The 20,276-nt window shown below is 38.9% G+C and overlaps 1 long non-coding RNA gene across 2 annotated transcripts in view; it reads left to right on the top strand.

Annotated features, from left to right (window-relative positions):
* Positions 1 to 17,383, top strand: part of LOC117870869 — a 31,445-nt gene extending 14,062 nt beyond the window's left edge. The window contains exons 3-4 of one of the 2 annotated variants that reach the window (XR_004644056.1): positions 7,198 to 7,305; positions 16,639 to 17,383. This is a non-coding gene — a long non-coding RNA (uncharacterized LOC117870869). The remainder of the gene's footprint in view (positions 1 to 7,197; positions 7,306 to 16,638) is intronic. The other variant, XR_004644055.1, reaches the window with a different exon arrangement.
* Positions 17,384 to 20,276: the final 2,893 nt, after the last annotated feature.

The raw sequence follows: 20,276 nt of genomic DNA on the forward strand, positions 1-20,276 counted from the left end.
TATGTATAGCATCTTTTTAAGTAGGTTTCAACCCCACTTTACTAAAAGGTAGGCACAGACCGAAGGCAATATTATAGCAAGCTACAGACACCGCTACAGCTCCAGAATACTCTCCACCCCCGCTGGTTCTCTCCCCAACATAAAAGCCTCTTGCTCAGGCGTTGTGTCGGGGACCAAGATTTGGGCTTAAGGCCCATGATATGCTTCCAGCAGTACCGTATACTGTATTCTAATTGGGGTCCAAACAAGTCTTAATGCAAACTAATAATTCATATGGAAAATAATCACACATGTATGGCAATACAAGCTATTCATTTAAGGGCCATCTCAAATCATTTATAGCCATCTTACAGGGTAATTTCCTATACGTAGGCATTGGCAGGATGACCTGTATGTACAGCAAACATTTCAAGAAGATTATATACCAGCTGCGGGCAGTTAATTTTTGTCTGTCAAAATACAAATATTGTCTGCTAGATTTAGAAACTGTTAAGGCTTTTTCCCCTTTAAATCTTCTAATGAGGTTTGTGATTTTCTTCCTGGTGGATAACACTACATTGATTGCTGAAATATCTTTTCCTTAGCAGACCACCAACTCAGAACCAGTAGCAGTAGCCAGAGTAACATACTGATGTGGAAGATTACATGAGCTTTAAGCTGTCATGGGATAAGAGGGAAGGTCCTCCCATGGACTGGTAACTGGTTAAAAGATAGGAAACAAAGGGTAGGAATAAATGGCTACTTTTCAGAATGGAGAGAGGTAAATAGCGGTATCCCCCAGGGGTATATACTGGTACCAGTCCTATTCAACATATTCATAAATGATCTGGGAGAAAAAGGTAAACTGAAGTGGCAAAATTTGCAGATGATACAAAACTACTCAAGATAGTTAAGTCCCAGGCAGACTGTGAAGAGCTACAAAAGAATTTCTCAAAACTAGGTGACTGGCCAACAAAATGGCAGATGAAATTCAATGTTGATAAATGCAAAGTAATGCACATTGGAAAACATAATCCCAACTATACATATAAAATGATGGGGTCTAAATTAGCTGTTACCACTCAAAAAAGAGATCTTGGGAGGCATTGTGGATAGTTCTCTGAAAACAGCCACTCAGTGTGCAGCGGCAGTCAAAAAAGTGAACAGAACATTGGTAATCATTAGGAAAGGGATAGATAAGACAGAAAATATCATATTGCCTCTATATAAATCCATGGTATGTCCACATCTTGAATATTGCATGCAGATGTGGTTGTCCCATCACAAAAAAGATATATTGGAATTGGAAAAGGTTCAGAAAAGGGCAACAAAAATTATTAGGGGTACGGAACGGCTTCCGTACGAGGAGAGATTAATAAGACTGGGCCTTTTTAGCTTGGAAAAGAGACGACTAAGGGGGAGATATGATTGAGGTCTATAAAATCATGAATGGTGTGGAGAAAGTAAATAAGGAAGTGTTATTTACACCTTCTCATAACACAAGAACTAGGGGTCACCAAATGAAATGAATAGGCAGCAGGTTTAAAACAAACAAAAGGAAGTATTTCTTCACACAATGCACAGTCAACCTGTGGAACTCCTTGCCACGGGATGGTGTGAAGGCCAAGACTATAACAGGGTTAAAAAAAGAACTAGCTAAATTCATGAAGGATATGTCCATCAATGGCTATTAGCCAGGATGGGCAGAGATGGTGTCCCTAGCCTGTTTGCCAGAAGCTGGGAATGGATCATTTGATGGTTACCTGTTCTGTTCATTAACTGTGGGGCACCTGACATTGGCCACTGTCGGAAGACGGGATACTGGGCTAGATGGACCTTTGGTCTGACCCAGTATGGCCGTTCTTATGGTTATCTAAGTATCAAAAGGCAAAATTTGGCTCATACCGTTTACCAGTTACAAATATTTAAAAGGGAAGAAAAAATTAATCAGTTGTAGGCTGAAAGCTGATGTTTCATCAAATATAGTTATACATATAAACTTTGAAAAAATACAGTACTGTATACTGGGGCTGACAACCATAAGCAGAATGTTACTGTATTAATCAAAATGCATTAATTATGTAATAATGACCAATAGCGAAAGCATTTCCTGGAACTTAGTGATCAGCTGAAGGCCCAAAGTGATGCCAAGAGCTCTTAACCCCACAGATCTTAAACTACTTTTGAAGAGGAGCAGCATACACCATCAGCTAGCATGTGCTACAGTTAGTAACAAGCACGTTAACTAGATGAGGGCTGTCCACATACTCTGTCTTTCTCAAATCCAGCCACTGTGGCTGCATGTGGCCACCAGAGGTTTTTCGTGCTGCCACAGCCTTCTGGGCAGTGATTGATGGAGGCAAAGCTGCGGCTCCTCCTTTGGAGCCACAAATACTGGAGCAGCAGGCAGCTGGTATATGTTCCCCACCTTCCTGGAGGCAGTGGTGCTCAGGCTTCCGGCTTCAGCCCTGGGGTGGCGGGCAGTAGGCTCTGTCCCTTCGTCATGGAGCTTTGGGCTCCAGCCTTGGGCTCACCCCCCCTCCCATCGCCCCTGGCCCCCACTGGCTGCTCTGGCCACGCAGCGGCGGGCTCCACCCCGTGGCTGGAGGGCTTCAGGCTCTGGCCCTGGGATCGGGATCCAGCCCAGCCCGCAGCTGTGCATCGGCGACCGGTGGAGGTTCCCAGGCTCACTCCACACCCCTATCAGCATTGGCCCCTGCTGCATCCTCCAGGCCCGGGTTTTGGCCATGTGCTGCGTCTCCCAGCCTCACCACCTCACCTCCATTGCCCCAGCCCCCACTGCCTCCCCTCCCTTCACCCCCCCATTGCACCTGGGCCCCGCTGCCTCCCCCAGCCCCCCATCCACCTCCCAGGCACCCACTGCCTCCCTCAGCCACACATTGCCCCTGACCCCCACTGCCTCCCAGTCCCTACCCACCTTCCCATCCAGGGCTTAATCTGTCCCCCAGGGATAGTTCAGTGGTTTGAGCATTGGCCTGCTAAACCCAGGGTTGTGAGTTCAGTTCTTGAGGGGACCATTTAGGGATCTGGGGTAAAAATCTGTCTGGGGATTGGTCCTGCTTTGAACAGGGGGTTGGACTAGATGACCTCCTGAGGTCCCTTTCAACCCTGGCATTCTATGATTCTATGATACACTACGGGGAGAGATCGATCTAAGTTATGCAACTTCAGATACTTGAATAACATAGCTGAAGTTGATGTACTTAGATCTATTTACTGTGGTGTCTTCACTGAGGTGTGTTGACGGGAGACGCTCTCCCGTTCATTCCCCTTGTGCTTCTCATTAAAGTGTAGTATTGGAGTCGACGCTAGAGCCATCCACAGTTGATTTATTGCCTCTATACACGATAAATCAACCCGCGCTAGATCTATCACTGTCCATCGATCCGGTCAGTAGTGTAGACAAGCCCTAAGTCTGTTGTGAAAAGTGATATTTGTATATTTGTTAATATAACTGTTCGCTACCTCCCAGCTAGCTGACAAGTTTGCTGCTGTGAAAAGTGAAGCAGACTTACTAGCTAGCAAATCTAAAAAAAAAAAAAAAAAAAGCAACCGCAAAAGAAACAAGAACAACAAAAGACAAGAACATGCAAAGCACCTTATTTGTTTCTATTCTATTTAGGTCTAGTAAAGGATAGAGACAGCCATACCTTATTTTTATTATTGAGTCTACAAAAAAAACACTACATAAATAAATTACATTGATCTGGACATGTATATATATGCATATTTATTTGTTTTTCTAAAGTTAATTATGTATTTTAGGAAAAACTGTCAGAGCAGCCACCAGCAAGAGTTGGTAGCCACACTCTGAGGCCACCAAAAAATTTCTTGTGAGACCCCCAGCGAGCATCCAAAGGTGGTAATAGATTTCCCTGCCTAGTACTTTCTAAAATATTTAGGCCCAGGTTCTCAAAAGTAACACCTTAAGTTAGGCTCGGAATCTATATTTTGTCTCCTAAGTGGCCAGACTTTTAGAAGGGCTGAACACCCAGAAATGTCCATTTACCTTATCACAGGGCAGGGCTTCTCCTGGACTTTCAATCACACTGTCACACCCACTCTATGTTTACGGTGCAAACATAAGCGAATAAAAACAAACAGAAACAGTCCCTCAGCTCGCCTTTTGTCCTTCGGTTTCATGACCTCCCCAGCACCCACGGGTTGCTAGTGATCCTGCTTCTTGCAGCTTCTCAGTCCCATCCAGCTCAACTCCCTTTCTGGAACAACAGCCCCAGGGCTATCTTCCTGGACACCTGGCCCCTTCCTCCAGGGACTCACTCACCACAGGAGTTAGGTGAACTCTATTTCTGTGTAGTTCCACTCCCCAGACACAGCCTGTCCCTGTAACTCCTGCCCTCTGACAGGTTTTCACAGCCTCAGGTATAGCCCTGTCCCCTTTAATTAGCTCAGTTGGGCCCACCTGCTCTGACCCAGGGGAGCTGGGTCTGGTCTACTCACAGAGACCAGCTACACTGTGGTACACCTCATTGAGAGTCAGATGTTCAACACTTACGACAATCAAACAGGTCCCTAAATATGGATTTAGGAGCCTACTGTTTGGCTCCTCTTTTTCAAAAACATGGCCTAAACTTAAAATCCTACCTTGTTGCTCTACAGAGTTGAGGGAGAAAAGACCCTCCCAGCTCTCCCCCACCTCCCCCACTGCATCGTCTGTGTTTTTTCATACCTCCCCCACTTGCCCGGGAGAGAGATGGAGCTTTACCCCAGCATTTACTTCTGAAAAGTGATTATTTGATTGGCACATTGCTATAGATATGCTGTTCCATTTACAGTACTGATTTTTTCTAATGGGCAGACTGTGATACCTTTACTCACATTAAGTGGTACCTTCCTCTACAAGTAGTCCATTGACTTAAATGTGACTACTAGGGCTGTCAAGCAATTAAAAAGATTAATTGCAATTAATCACGTGATTAAAAAAATTAATTGCAATTAATCACACGATTAATCGCACTGTTAAACAATAACAGAATACCATTTATTTAAATATTTTTGTATGTTTTCTACATTTTCAAATATATTGGTTTCAATTACAACACCAAATACAAAGTGTACAGTGCTCACTTTATATTTATTTTTGAATACAAATATTTGCACTGTAAAAACAAAAGAAATAGTATATTTCAATTCACCTAATACAAGTACTGTAGTGCAATCTCTTTATCATGAAAGTTGAACTTACAAATGTCGAATTATGTACAAAAAATAAATGCATTCGGAAATAAAACAATGTAAAACTTTAGAGCCTATAAGTCCACTTAGTCCTACTTCAACCAATCGCTCAGACAAACAAGTTTGGTTACATTTGCAGGAGATAATGGTGCCTGCTTCTTGTTACAATGTCACCTGAAAGTGAGAACAGGCGTTCACATGGCACTGTTGTAACCAGCATTGCAAGATATTTATGTGCCAGATGCGCTAAAGATTCATATGTCCCTTTATGCTTCAACCACCATTGCAGAGGCTAAGTGTCCATGCTGATGATGGGTTCTGCTCGATAACGATACAAATCAGAGCGGACCGATGCATGTTCATTTTCCTCATCTGAGTCAGATGTCACTAGCAGAAGGTTGATTTTTTTTTTTTTTTTTTTTGGTGGTTCAGGTTTTGTAGTTTCAGCATCAGAGTGTTGCTCTTTTAAGACTTCTGAAAGCACGCTCCCACACCTCGTCCCTCTCAGATTTTGAACAGCACTTCAGATTCTTAAACCTTTGGTCGAGTGCTATAGCTATCTTTAGAAATCTCACATTGGTACCTTCTTAGCGTTTTGTGAAATCTGCAGTGAAAGTGTTCTTAAAACGAACAACATGTACTGGGTCATCATCCGAGACTGCTAATACATGAAATATATGGCAGAATGCGAATAAAACAGAGCAGGAGACATACAATTCCCCAAGAAGTTCAGTCACAAATTTAATTAATGCATTTTTTTTAATGAACATCATCAGCATGGAAGCATGTCCTCCAGAATGGTGGCTGAAGCATGAAGGGGCATATGAATGTTTAGCATATCTGGCATGTAAATACTTTGCAATGCCAGCTACAAAAGTGCCAGGCGAATGCCTGTTCTCACTTTCAGATGAAATTGTAAATAAGAAGCAGGCAGCAGTATCTCCTGTAAATGTAAACAAACTTGTTTGTCTTAGCAATTGGCTGAACAAGAAGTAAGACTGAGTGGACTTGTAAGATCTAAAGTTTTACATTGTTTTGTTTTTGAGTGCAGTTATGTAACAAAAAAAATCTACATTTGTAAGTTACACTTTCACACTAGAGATTGCACCACAGTACTATTTCTTTTGTTTATCATTTTTTCAGTGCAAATATTTGTAATAAAAATAATATAAAGTGAGCACTGTACATGTTGTATTCTGTGTTGTAATAGAAATCAATATATTTGAAAATGTAGAAAAACATCCAAAAATATTTAATACATTTCAACTGGTATTCTGTTGTTAACAGTGCAGTTAATCGCGATTAATATTTTTAAGCACGATTAATATTTTTAATCGCAGTTAATTTTTTAAAGTTAATCATGTGAGTTAACCGTGATTAATCGATAGCCTTAGTGACTACTCATGATGGAAGGTAGTAGTACTTGATCTTTTCCATACAGTGACCCTATGTTTCAAGATAAATAATTTTGGGACTGCCCCTCTTCTCTCCCCATCTAGCTGTAATGAAAGAATAAGTGGCCACAATCTGAGAACTAACTGTGGAAGGTGTTATTCAATGTGAGTAGGGTATCGCCATCTGGCCCAAAGTAGTTAAACACCAATACAACTAATATGGATTTTTGACTATAGTCTCAACGTTCCATATTGTGTGTGTGTGTACGTAAAAAGATGAAATTCCTTTAAGAATTAGATTAGAATTTAGATTAGGTGTAAAAAGATGGAATTCCTTTAATTTCAATGGCCTGCTTATGCCAGAGATGAATTTGGTCCTGTGACTTCTTTAATGCTTTGTATTTACATTGAAAGAATGCAGGAAAGCAAGAGTTGAGCTTTTAAACTCACGTTGCTTTTCTGTGTTGTTTCACTCATGTTTGCCAGCCCAGTCACAGGTATGTCATGCCACAACATTTTATACTAGCAGGGAGGCAGAGTCTTACAGAAACATTTTATGATGAGGGACTTTGTCCCTAATTAACTTAGTTTTTTGTTTGTCCATCAGGTGAACATTTGAAGCTTTTCATCACACATGACAACCTAATAAATCAATAAAAAGAGAAAAAATAGATCAGAAGATTGGCTAGTAAATTGAAAAATAAAGACATTTATGGTAAGATGAGAGGCAGATCTCAAAAAGGAAAAAATATCAATCAAGTATTGAAATCTTGTTCATGAACATTCAGCTATCTGACCAAGAAAAAAGTTTGTGAGTGTGTGCAGGTGTGTGTTTTGGGGGACAGAATTTGCTATAGCTCTTCAAAAATAAACACTGTGAGTTACTTTAATTCACATAAAAATCTGATTTATCAGTAACACATCAAATTGATCAAGGCAAGAGAAAATATGCTTGAGAATTTAAAAATTGCTATCTTTATTATATTTATTTTATTTATGTTTTAATTTTCCTTAAAGATTCCAGTTACATAAGTGGCCACTGAATAACAAGGAGAAAGTGGTGTGATATGGTCTCCTTTAAAATGGTGACACTTATTATTAATGTTTCTTGTTCAGATTTGGATTGTTTGACTATTCTATGGTGAAAAATCTTTCATTAGATTATAGAAAGAAAGATGGCAGGGAAGCCTGGTATAGCGCTGTTAGCTTTGATGTCCAGAAGGTCCATTTAGATGAGTACTCCCAGCAGTAACACCAGGATTATATGAAAGGGCAACTCGGTAAACTGAATGCTCCAAGCTTTAGTATGGTACTTTAAATAACAATGGACAGCTGGCTAGGAGTCTGATTACTTACTTCAAATGTGTCTTTTAAAGATATGTAGTCTGTTTTTAAAATAATAAGAAAAGCAAGTTCATTCAGATTTCAAATTAGATTGTATCTGTAAGTAGGAGTAATATATTAAGACCATCTGAGAAGAGAACAGTAATTTATCTGTATCTGAGTCTGCAGTTGTATGGTCCTCTGAAAAGGCTGGAGAAGATCAGGACAAATCTAATTCTTTTAAACCTGAAGATTTAAACCTAAATTATTCTAAACCTGAACCATTTAATAAAAACAAGTTTCTGAACTGTCTGTTGGGATGCAGGCCGATAAAATTTATAAAAGGAGACCCAATTCCTTCTGACTCTCAGCAATGAGTATATTTTTCAATTTAATTTCTTCCTAAGATGATATTGCTTAGAGGCTGGGACTATCCAGATAAGATATTGAACATTGAATATCTAGGCTTTATAAGATTCCAAAAAAGAGAGCACCTAAATGGGCAACAATATGTAAGGCTTATGCACCAATTTCCACCATAAGTGAGAAGACATTGTTCCCTGTTGAGAGTGTAGCACGACTTAGGAATCCTGCTGACAAAAAAAATAGACACAGTTTTAAGGAGAAGCTTTCAAGCATCTGGCACAATTATTAGAGCTGTTACCTGTAGTGCTTACATCTCACTAGCCCTAATTGCTTGACTGCATCAATTGTGCAAAATGGCTTAAATAAGAAGTCAGAAAACATTTTATTTATTTTTCATTCTCCACTTCACAGTAGTTAATCTAATGCGTGACATGACACATAGGGCTAAATTCCTCCCATGTATTACTTTGTCAAAATAAATAGAGTTGTACCAGAAATTAAATTTGCCCACGGTATAATAATGTTCATATTGAGGTAGTGCCCAGAGGCCCTATGCAAGTCAATGAGACTGCTCGCATGAGTAAGGAGTTCTCATGAGAGTTAGAATTGGTGAAAACTGGCTCCTATTTGCATGTCCCCAAAAAGCACAGAAAGTTTCACTAGATGTAAAATGTTGAACACATTAATTCTTAAATCCCATTTCAAATAAGAGTGTCTGAGACCAATAAAAACAATAATACAATCAACAACATTTGATTCAAGTGGGAACCATCACAAATAGATCCACAGAATTCTCACTTACATGTATCCATTTATTCTTTTTACAAAAAATAGCCGAGGCTTGTAATCTCCAGAATGCATTTTTAATACCAGTTTTTACCGTTTGGGTGAGCCATAACTGCAAGTATATCCACAAAGGCAATGATATAATTTAGAGAACAGAAAAGCCACAGAATTCCATATTTAGAGATAACGGGCCAAATTTCATCCCTAGAGTAACTCCAATGACTTACATTCCAGCACTTTGTTGGCATATTGATCTCTGCAGTCTTGCAATATGGTGACAATGTTGTTTTTATCATGCATGATAACAATCACAATTGAAGTGGGGTACGCATTACCTAAAACTGGTCAAATAATTCATCATGGTGAAAAATATGTGTTGTAAATTTTGACATATTTTCCATTGAATTTTTTTTTTTAATAAATTCTTCAATTATTTAATAGCTCTAATGGCAAGAACTACTTAAACAGTGATGTTTGTTCAATCCTACATCTATAATAATAATGCAAGCCTCAAAGGATGGGAGCACAGAGGATATTAAGAACCATTCAAAGTCATTGATTCCTGACAGTCAGCACTACAGAGTAATATTCTAAACATTAGAACAGTGCACCTAACATTAGTGCACTTTTGCTGACTGATTAATAAAACTCCTGCAAAGAAAATATGTGGTAGCCAAGTGACTGTTTCCTATAGCAAGCAACAGGCAGATATTTAAAGCATGTCAGTGCAAAATGAGTACTTGTCTGAACAGAAGAAATTACATAACATCCTAGAGATGAAGAAAGTATAAGAGAAAATGTTATCAGATTATAAAACAGTAAAATTCGCAGAAAACTTTGAATAGCATTTGCTTTGTTAAGCAGGTAAACTGAGTAATACAATATATTTTTGGCATATGATAAAGCCTGCGTACTGATAACAGTGTTGCAGGGGGGCGGAATTACTTGTGGAAAAAGGGCTCATGTTCTTTCTAGAAGTTATTCAACAAGGCCCCAGTCCTGGAAAGACTTATACACATTTAACTTTACACATTGTGAGTAATCCTATTGGCATCAGTGAGACTACTCACAGTGAGTAAAATTAAACACATCTAAAAGTCTTTGCAAGATCAGGGCCGAAAAGTGGGAAAGAGACAACTTTTTGAAGAAGGATTTTTCTTATAGTGAAGAAAAGAACAGATTCTTCAGATGAGGATCTGGACAAATATTCTTCTCCAGTCAGTCTTTTAAGATTAACTTTCTGATATTTCCTTTTTTTTTTTTTTTAACCTTTTATTTCCTGGCACTCTTTCTGCTCCCTCTCTCTCCCATTTATTCAAATAGGAATGGGCCCAAACCAAAAACACAGATTCAAACACTCCCTAACTTTGGAAACATACATCTCTAGATCCAAATAACAATCCTGATTCTTTAAGATGCTGAGCACCTTCAGAAAAGTCCTGAGTGCTCTCAATTCCCATTGACTTCAATGGGACTACTTATGTGCTTAAAGTTATGTATATACTTACATACCTTGCTAAATCAGGCGCTTACTTAATAGCACTACTTACATATTCAAAATTAAACACATAAGTTCTTAGGGCCTCACTATATGCAAACATATGTTATTTTAGTGGTAATAAATTGTTCTTCTGGTTTTGTTATTTATGAGGTGGCTTTCATATGACAGACTAGCAAACCTGATGCATAACCCTGACCAGATTGTAAACTAGAGTTGTCAGGCACAGTCTAGTACAGACTTCGTCTATCAACATGTAATGAGTCTATAGTGTACAATAAACATGGAAACAGTTTGTAGATGTCTGTGGACTAGATGCAGAAAATAAATGGTAATCGGTCCTTGTTTCAGTACTCAGATATCTTAACTTTGCACCCTGTAGTGAATTAGAAATTCAAACAAACTTCAAAAGAAAATATATATTCCCGGAGCTAAGGCATATGTCTGCCTGGGGGCAATAATGTTTGAAGACAGAATACACCATAGAGTAGCAGAAATTGTGTCAGAAACACCTACACCTTTGAAGGCAATATCAGATTTCCGCATTTAGTTGTTAATACAAACAATAATATTGTTGCTTGGAATATAAAGGAGAAGGGTAATAACATTTAAAATAACTTAGAGAGACAGACAAGGAGCAACATAAGATAAGGTGACTGCAATTCCATAGAATGGAGGGGTGTATACATGAATAACGAATGTATACTCAGTCATAAATTACAAAATACTGATAAGGAACTGAAGTAGTTGTGGATATAATTAAAGTTTTCTTCATAGTGCATTCATTTATCCTGCTAGCAAAAGAGATGCAAAATCTTGCCTAGATTATAAACTAGACTTTTCCAGGCACAATCTAAAATTATTATTCCCTTAAGAAGTACTTGAGAAGAACAAAAAGGTACTGTCCGTAATACCAATTATTGCTTTACATAATTTTATTGTTGGTTTCTAACATTTTATTAGGAACATAAATAAACAATCTTGAAGGTTTTTCTACAGATATAGAGTAGAAGTAGATGTTGATGATGTAGATGTACGAGAGAAAAGGTGGGGTAAGGTCTAACCTGAAGAAGAGCCCTGTGTAAGATCAAAAGGATGTCTTTTGGACCAACTGACGTTGATCCAATAAAAGATATTATCTCACCCGCCTTGTTTCCCTAATATCCTGGGACCAACATGGCTAAAACAAGAACACCGCATACATAGAACGTCAAACAGTTATTGTTAGATGAAAGGTATAAGAAACATCATTACTATTTCAATGGAAATAACAAATATAGCCTCATAAATACTTATAAAGTATACAAAGAGAAAATTTTAATAATTTAAAACTCAAACCTACCACATTTACTTTGGCTACCAATGGAAAGTGGCCTAACAGGAATACCTACATTGAGTTTTTCAGTTTTGCTGGTACTCAGGCAAAGCAGTAACAGGCATATAAGTAGATCATTGAAAGATACAGAATTACATGCACATATTATTTAAGGAGAATTTTAAAGTGTCTTTGAAGGAGGAAAGTTACATCCTTGAAATTCTGATGTTAGCTCAAAAGCATAGCCCCTTGACAGTGTTGGGTTTTAATTTTTATATAATAAGAGTGGGACTATTGTAATGAATCTTCTGGCAGAGGCAATGTGCTTCTGCCTGTCAGAGAAGATCAGTGCTTCTGGGAAGTTTTCAGTGTCACAGCTAGCAGTGGCAAAAGTGGAGTCCATATTGATCTAATTTTTATGCTGATCTTAACACAGTATTTGAATTCTATCCAGCACTGGATTGGGAATCCAATAATGTATAAACTATTTCCTGGATAACATCAGTTATTTTAATTAAGAATCCATCCAAATATGTCATCACTTAGATCACCATTTGTTTGTACAGCATACTTTTTACAATAATATTTCTTCAAAGTAAATCACGTTAGAACAAGCTTTTACATGCTTGACTGAACAGTTTTGATTACTCAAAATAAGCAAGACTCGATGTTTAGTCAATAGTATAAGAAAAATAGGATCATATGTACTGCAGTGAATTGTAGGATGGGTGAACATTCGTAGGTCTGATTTGCACAAGTGAGTTCTCACTGGCGTCAGTTGGAGTGGTGGAAGCTCAGCACCTCTGAAAATCAGGTTTTGAGTGTCCATCCACACTAAGAAAATGATCCTCTGCTAACAACGGTTGTCTGCAATAGGTTCTTCCTGACCCATCTCCCCAAACTGTTGTTGAAAACCAACTGCTACAAAACTATGTTCAGCATCATTATGGAAAGCATGAATGAGACTTAGACCTCGTCTACCTAAAAAGTTAGATTGACCCACACCCCTGAGCAACATAGTTAAGCCGATCTAACCCCTAGTGTAGACAGTGCTAGATGAACAGAAGAATTCTTCTATCAACCTAGCTACCACCTTCCAGGGAGATGGATTACCACCTCCCGGGGAGATGGATTACCAACAGTGACAGGAGAACCCCTCCTGTCAGTGTAGGTAATGTTTACACTGTAGCATTTCAAGTGTAGACAAGCCCTAGGGGAACATTCTCTCAAACACATTTTCTCTAATTGTGTTGAAAATGGTTTGGTCCACTTACACTAGCAGTTGAACAGCTTTCAAGGCCACTTGAGGAGAAGTAGAAATGGATCCTTTCCCTAGTGTAGTACACGGGGGCAGTCCTTTAGCTGAGGCATGTCACTGAAGTTCTTTCTACTTGAGCTGGTGAAAATTAAAGATCCTATGGGACTTTTCAAAGAGTATGGGAAAAACCCCAGTGCCTTGGCCAATGTTCCCTCTCCCAGTAAAAAGAGGTCCATATCTAAGGCTCCAATTCACCAAGCATTCCTTTTCAGGTCTGCACTTAAGCATGTTCTTTCGTGCTTACCTGAATATGGGCCTAAGGATGTGTTGAATGTATGGGCACTCCATTTGCCCACAGTTACTGCACTGACAGCATGTAATTCATTCAGCACCTTGGGATATGAGACAATATGTAAAACTATTGTACAAATTTCTCCTGTTAAGATTATATTACTCAGATGTTTAAAATGTTTTCCTTTTCCACTCATGTTTCAGAGGTATTTAGAGTACACTTTCACTGTCTCGCATGTGTATACAGGTTGTTTACCTGCATGACAGTTCTGCATTGGCTAAGCACCCATCTGCCAGACTTGCCTTTATTTTAAATCATATTTTTCCAATCCACTTCTCGATGTATCACTTTACCTAGAGTGCCTGGAGATGCTTTCTCAAAAGGAGTACATCAGTAATATTGCTACAGGCTATTGACTGGGCAGCAGGAACAGCATATGCAAAATTCAATTTTTTAAAATAATTTTGATGGGTAATATCAGTGTTAATTTTTAAGCATTTTTATTTTTATCCATGAACATTTTCAAAGTTGTACAAAATTATGGGTTTTAAGCATTTTAGATTTTTATCTATTTGAATGTTCACAGTCATGGGAATTATAGGGAGGGTCGGACAATTATTTAATGGAGATATCCCATCTCCTAGAGCTGGAAGGGACCTTGAAAGGTCATCGAGTCCAGCCCCCTGCCTTCACTAGCAGGACCAAGTACTGATTTTGCCCCAGATCCCCAAGTGGCCCCCTCAAGGATTGAACTCACAACCCTGGGTTTAGCAGGCCAATGCTCAAACCACTGAGCTATCGTTGAGATTCAAAATGTTAAAGCTTTATAAACCATCAAAACAAATTGTCAGTATCACATGTCAAAATATACAAAGTAAATATCTTTAAATCAACATATCACAAATGTTTTTAAGATTCATTCACTAGTCCATATGTAACAAGCCTAGTTCAAAGTTGACTTTAACACTAATAAGTTCTCAAGCAGTACTTTTCTTTCTTTGCCTACCTTTAAATTTTGATTATCAATGAAAATATTGTTTTGTTGATTTGTGTGTGTCTGGTGAAATTGATATTTACTGATAAAAATCAAATCCTTCCAAGCCTATATATACTGTACACAGAGGAAGTCAGCCTTTCATAGGAATTAATTGCAGTACCTCTTTGATTAACTTAGCCTTTGCTGGCAAAATCCTAGTATTTTGAATGTGTTCTAATAATTGAGGGCTTACATCTATTTTAAACTAGTATAGAACTGCCATTTAAGCAATTTACTGATCATTTGCATCCTACAAACACACAAGTAAAGCTAAGGAACATGTTGGATTTTGGCTTCAGTGGGACTACTTATGAGGGTTATGTTAAGCATGTGCAGAAGTGTTTGCAGAATAGGGGCCTTGTTTTACATAGAATGCAGATCACTAATGGGGTAGCAATTGTGAGGATGCTCAAAAATATATCTAGCAACCAAATTTCTTGTAAGCTATTTTTACTTTATCTGTTAATCTTGCACAATCAAAGTTTATATTTTTTAATTACTGGATTTTTCATGTTAATTCGAACAGTTGGAGACAATGACCCAAAAGAAGGAAATTCACTAAAAAGATGTAATGAGACTACTTGTAAATAATTGAAATCTCTTATCAATTAGTAAATAAAAAGGAGTTTAACTATGTGATATTAACTGCTGGAGAATTATTTGTTCTGTGAATCCATGACTTCCAGAGATCTCTGTGACATTCTCTGCTTCAGCCCCAGGGGCTGTGGTACTCTGGAGCTGGCAGCCAGCAGGGCCCTGGCAGGGTTCCAGTGACAGGGGGCCCCCTGCAAGGTTCCAGTGACAGGTGACAGACTCCGGTTCCAGCAACGGGTTCCAGCCTCACGTAGGGGTGGGGGGGAGCGGGGACACATGCCTCAGGCGAGCGGCTGGGGGTGTTCTGTTTTCTTTTTGGGAAATATGGTCACCCTGCAGCTTCCAACTGCTGTGGGCAGAGGGGGAACCCCACAGTTTCCAGCCACCATGGTGGCAGGGGAAAGCATGGAGACGCAGCAGCAAAAGTCACAGACAGGTCACAGGCTTCCGTGAATTTTTGTTTATTGCCTGTGACCTGTCTGTGACTTTTACTAAAAATAACCATGACAGAATCTTAGTCTTATTTATGATATCCACAAACATTTATGAAATATTAGGTTTAAATTTTAGCAAACACAATTAGTCTATTTTAAAAACTTAGAGTTCATAAACCATTACTAATTTATCTTAGTTTTAATTTTCACATAGTAACATTAGAACACAAAACAACCCCCCATAGGATAGGAGATATTTTCTCTCATGCCAGTCAGACTGATAACAACATGTCAGCATGCGTTCTCATACCTGAGGTTTTAGTACATTATAATAGGATGAAATACAAGTCAGCTATTTAACACTTAGAGAGACTAAACAGACTTAATCAAGAACAAAACTACTTAAGTCTACAGGCTGACTTGCATTTAACTGAGATTCCATCATACATTCTTAAACTAAGACCAAACTGCACAGTAATGCTGCCGTTCATCTTTCAAAGCACAGCTGTGAACTCTTCCATTACCAGACTATCCCATATCCATTTCGTCCATTTGGATTCATTTGGCAAACTGCTTTACTTTCAGGATTGCATAATGATGTTTTCAGCCTTCTCCTGGATCAAATGACAACAAAAATCCTTGTAAAATTTCAGAGGAATATAAAGAAACAGACCAAGCAGAAATAGTGGCCTAAATTATCTGTATTGCCCTGTTTCCCCTGTGTGCGGAGAGGGTGTGTGTGTGTGTAGGGGGAAAGTGGTATCTCATGGAATCACTTGGATTCCCTGATTTCCTGGTCGATTCTGTGCTGACCATTGCCATGGCAGAGTTTAGAGCTATTTGGGGCTGCACTCAGCTGTCAGCTGGTAAAGACATTGAGATCATAACTAGAGTTCACAGTGCATTTTATCCATTCTCTCTACAATAGGACTGTAGAGGGGGTGGCCCAGGAGCCAGGCTGTAGGGCACAGTTCCCTATATATGTTTATTCATGCTTACTTACGCTTGTTTCACTTTTCACATTTGAATGTATTGTATTTATATTAAAATAGGGCATTTTGGACAATGGAATCCATCTTTTAAAAGGGAGTCCAGTTTTGGTTGTTTACAACTCACCTTCCCACCTTTTTGTTTTGCGGGAAACAGGGTTTGCCACAGAAACTGCTTCTGAGGAGACTGGATCAAACCGGTCTGGACTCAAACTTTCACGACACAGAAGGCATAAAAGGGCTGCACACCCTGTCAGCGGGGCTGTTTGTCTGCAAGGCAGCCAGTGACTGTCATGTTTGCGCAGGCATCGAAGACTCCCTTCACCATCTTACCTGATCTATCCCACTGATCCGGGTATCTTCCACCTGAATCCACTTACCTTATTCCTGGTTCCAGTGATTGCCAACACCAGCGGTCTCCTGGTTCCTGGTTCCAACGCAGTGAAGGTCCTGAGCTCCTCCAGTCCCCGGTAACCACTGGGTGTACAGTTGCAGTTGCAGGTCCCTATGAACCCAAGCAACATAGAGATTATCACTTAACACCCGCAGCTGATCCCACTCGAGATCCATCCTTCGAGATACAGTACAGTTCTAGGGTACCTTGGTTTAGTTTGTTTTGTTAGAAGTGTAAATTTCCAAAGGTTGTATTGGGGACTGGGCTTCAGGCCCATCTTTGGGCAACCACATTGCTATTTTATGGTTTTAACCTGTTTTATTCTCTCCCCCCACCCTTCTTCTGACATTGTTATTAACCGTTTTAATAAATTTCCTGTTTGTTTTGGAAAAATTTCCCTCTCTAGTCTTCTGTTACCTACCTGGTGGTCGGTGGGAAGATTTTAGTTAACTTACTCGCAAGTATCAGAGGGGTAGCCGTGTTAGTCTGAATCTGTAAAAAGCAACAGAGGGTCCTGTGGCACCTTTGAGACTAACAGAAGTATTGGGAGCATAAGCTTTCGTGGGTAAGAACCTCACTTCTTCTTGCATCTGAAGAAGTGAGGTTCTTACCCACAAAAACTTATGCTCCCAATACTTCTGTTAGTTTCAAAGGTGCCACAGGACCCTCTGTTCCTTTTTACTCGCAAGGTGATTAGATACTGGTATTGCCAGTCAAAGAACCTGGCCCTGTTACCTGAGACCGTGTAACAAGGCATGCCAGCTTTCCACCCATTGAAGATATTTTTACAGCAAGGGAATGCCCAATTGGGAATATGTAACTAATTTCCACTGCCCAAGTGCTGGCCAGAGAATCTGGCCCAGCATTCAAACCACGTAAGGAAAGAAGGATGGTTTTGTGGGTAAAACACTAGGCTGGGATTCAAGATATTTCAGTTGAATAGCCACCTCTGTCACAGACTTCCTTTGTGAATTGGAGCATATTATTTAATCCCTCAGTTTCTATTAAATCTGTGATTAAAATTAGTTTAATAGTACTTGCTTTGCTTATATTGTGAAGTCTTCAGGGTCAGGATTGTCTCTATGTGTTTGTGCAGTGACTAGGACAATGGGGCCTTGCACACTGTTGGGGTCTCTAAGCACTAATGGAATAGAAACGATTTTAAAAAAGAATGGTGGTAATGTATAGGCAGGTCCAGCAACAACATTAATCTAACAGAATATTAGATGAAAATATTACTAGTGACAAAGAAGTCTGAATAGGTCAATATTGCCACCTTGAAAGACTTGAAGAACTCTTTTCTGGCCACATTTTCTCGAACAAGGGAGTGATAGAGAACTGAATATTTGTAAAACAGGCATCAGCTACAATTGCATTATCAGTTTTATGTATGTTTCCATTACAAATGCTGCTGCCTGTTATTTTGGAACTGCCTCCCACTTGCTACACACCCAATGCTCTCCCTCTCTCCACTGAAATCTCTTCTTAAAATACATTTCTTCTCTTAAACCTTTCAGGGATGACCTCTTTCTTTAACACCTCATGCGCATACCATCACTCAGAGTATCAGCTGTGTCTAAACAGTCTGGTCTGTGTTTAAACTAAACTACATTATTTGGGAAAGGGCCACATTTCCTTATATCTGTATAGACCAAGCACAGAGTTAGGGCTCAATAAATAATAAAAGTGTGAGCACTGGCTTGCAAGCAACACCAAATTCACAGTGACAAAGGCCTGGTATTGAGGATAATTTAGAGGACAGATTTGTTTGGCTCAGTGATTTTTTACTGTCCTGCTATTGCTTATTCCTTTTATTTCTTTTTTCAGCTCACTGACTTTTGGAGAAGTATCTCTCTCTCAAAATAATCTGACATGACTAGGCCACATCTTTGAGAATAGCTGCAGAAGATGCTTGTACATTAGTCTAATGGATGCTAGTTCTTTTATGATATTTCTCAAAGTGGTGGATTTGGAAAAAAGAAATAGACACAGTATAATGTTGGTTTATCATACTTTAGTTAGCTATAACTCCTGATAAAGTCAAGTTAGATTATGTCTCCCAAGATTGTACTATGCTCTTGGATGATAATGCCAGCTGGCTTTGAATACTGACTGGCTTTAAAGGATCACACTTTAACTAGCATAGCCCATTTAGAGCTGGCCAGCCTTCAAAGCCAGCTGGTGTTCTCACTGCATTCCGAAGTTGAGAACTCTGAGTGCAATCATTTTAGGCCTTCCCACTGGTTCCCTCATCATTTGAAACTCCATTTATCCAAAAGTTTTGGGCATCCACTAAAACTTTTGGATAAATAAGGCTGTACAGTAGTTCAGATCCAAAGGACATTATACCAGTTGCGGTAGCAGTCAAATTTTGGTGCTTAAACAGTTGACTGTTCCTTTATACATTTTTTGCTCACCTAAACAAAAAGGTGTCTGATATAATGACCCCTCTTGTACATTGGGTGCTTCTTAAACAAGTCCCAAGATTTTCTCTCTGCATCTGCTTCTTTGTAATGTGTGCTTGTAAATTATAGATAAATAATTCATTGGCAATATGTTTAAAACTTCTGACATATTCGTTTTTCACACGTTAACTGTCCAGATTGTTCAGGTTCAGAAAATGCTTCTTTTCCACATTTTGATTGTTTCACACCTAGCTACTATACCAACACCAAATCATTTCTGTTTACCTTCTCTCCCCCAATATATTTTTCTACAGTCATGAAGAGAGCTGGACAAATATAACAAAAAAGGATATACGACTATTCTCTCCATTTAAAGCTCTTTGTCCTAATAATGATAGTTGTGTTAAATGTCCTTCTCATTGTATTGATTTATCTATTTGTTTGAGGGCTTGTCTGCAAAAATAAAGAATTAAAAAAAAAACAAAAAGTATTTGTGATGCCATTTACTCACTTCCCATATATATATTTACAAGCATATTTTTGTATGCAGTGTCATGCGTACTACTGCAAATATTCATGGGAATGTATATTGGCAGGGATATTCACACTGAAAATGTTTGCTTGGCCTTCTTGAAATGTCTTTGTTGGTTTATGGGTTGGAAGGTCATGCAGTTAGGGAACAGAACAATACAAAGTAACTTAAATGACCAAGTAAGTGACTGGCAAATATTGAATTCTCATGGTGCCTAGCCCATGAGCAATCAACAGGCTGAAATTTCTTCACACAGAATATTTGCCAAAATGTTGCAAATAGAAAACACGTTTATAAAAATCATTTTCTGATTGCAGAAACTTTGGAAACCTGAAAAGGGCAAATAATATTAATTGTAAATTGTTCACACAACTCCTAACTACAGCTGTTATAGCTTGCATCTTCAAAAGTGACTAATGATTTTGAGTGCTGCAGGTTTTTGGTGCCCAACTTGAGATGCCTTA

Source organism: Trachemys scripta, chromosome 1, assembly GCF_013100865.1.
Source record: "Trachemys scripta elegans isolate TJP31775 chromosome 1, CAS_Tse_1.0, whole genome shotgun sequence".
In the NCBI taxonomy this organism is placed as follows: domain Eukaryota; kingdom Metazoa; phylum Chordata; order Testudines; family Emydidae; genus Trachemys; species Trachemys scripta.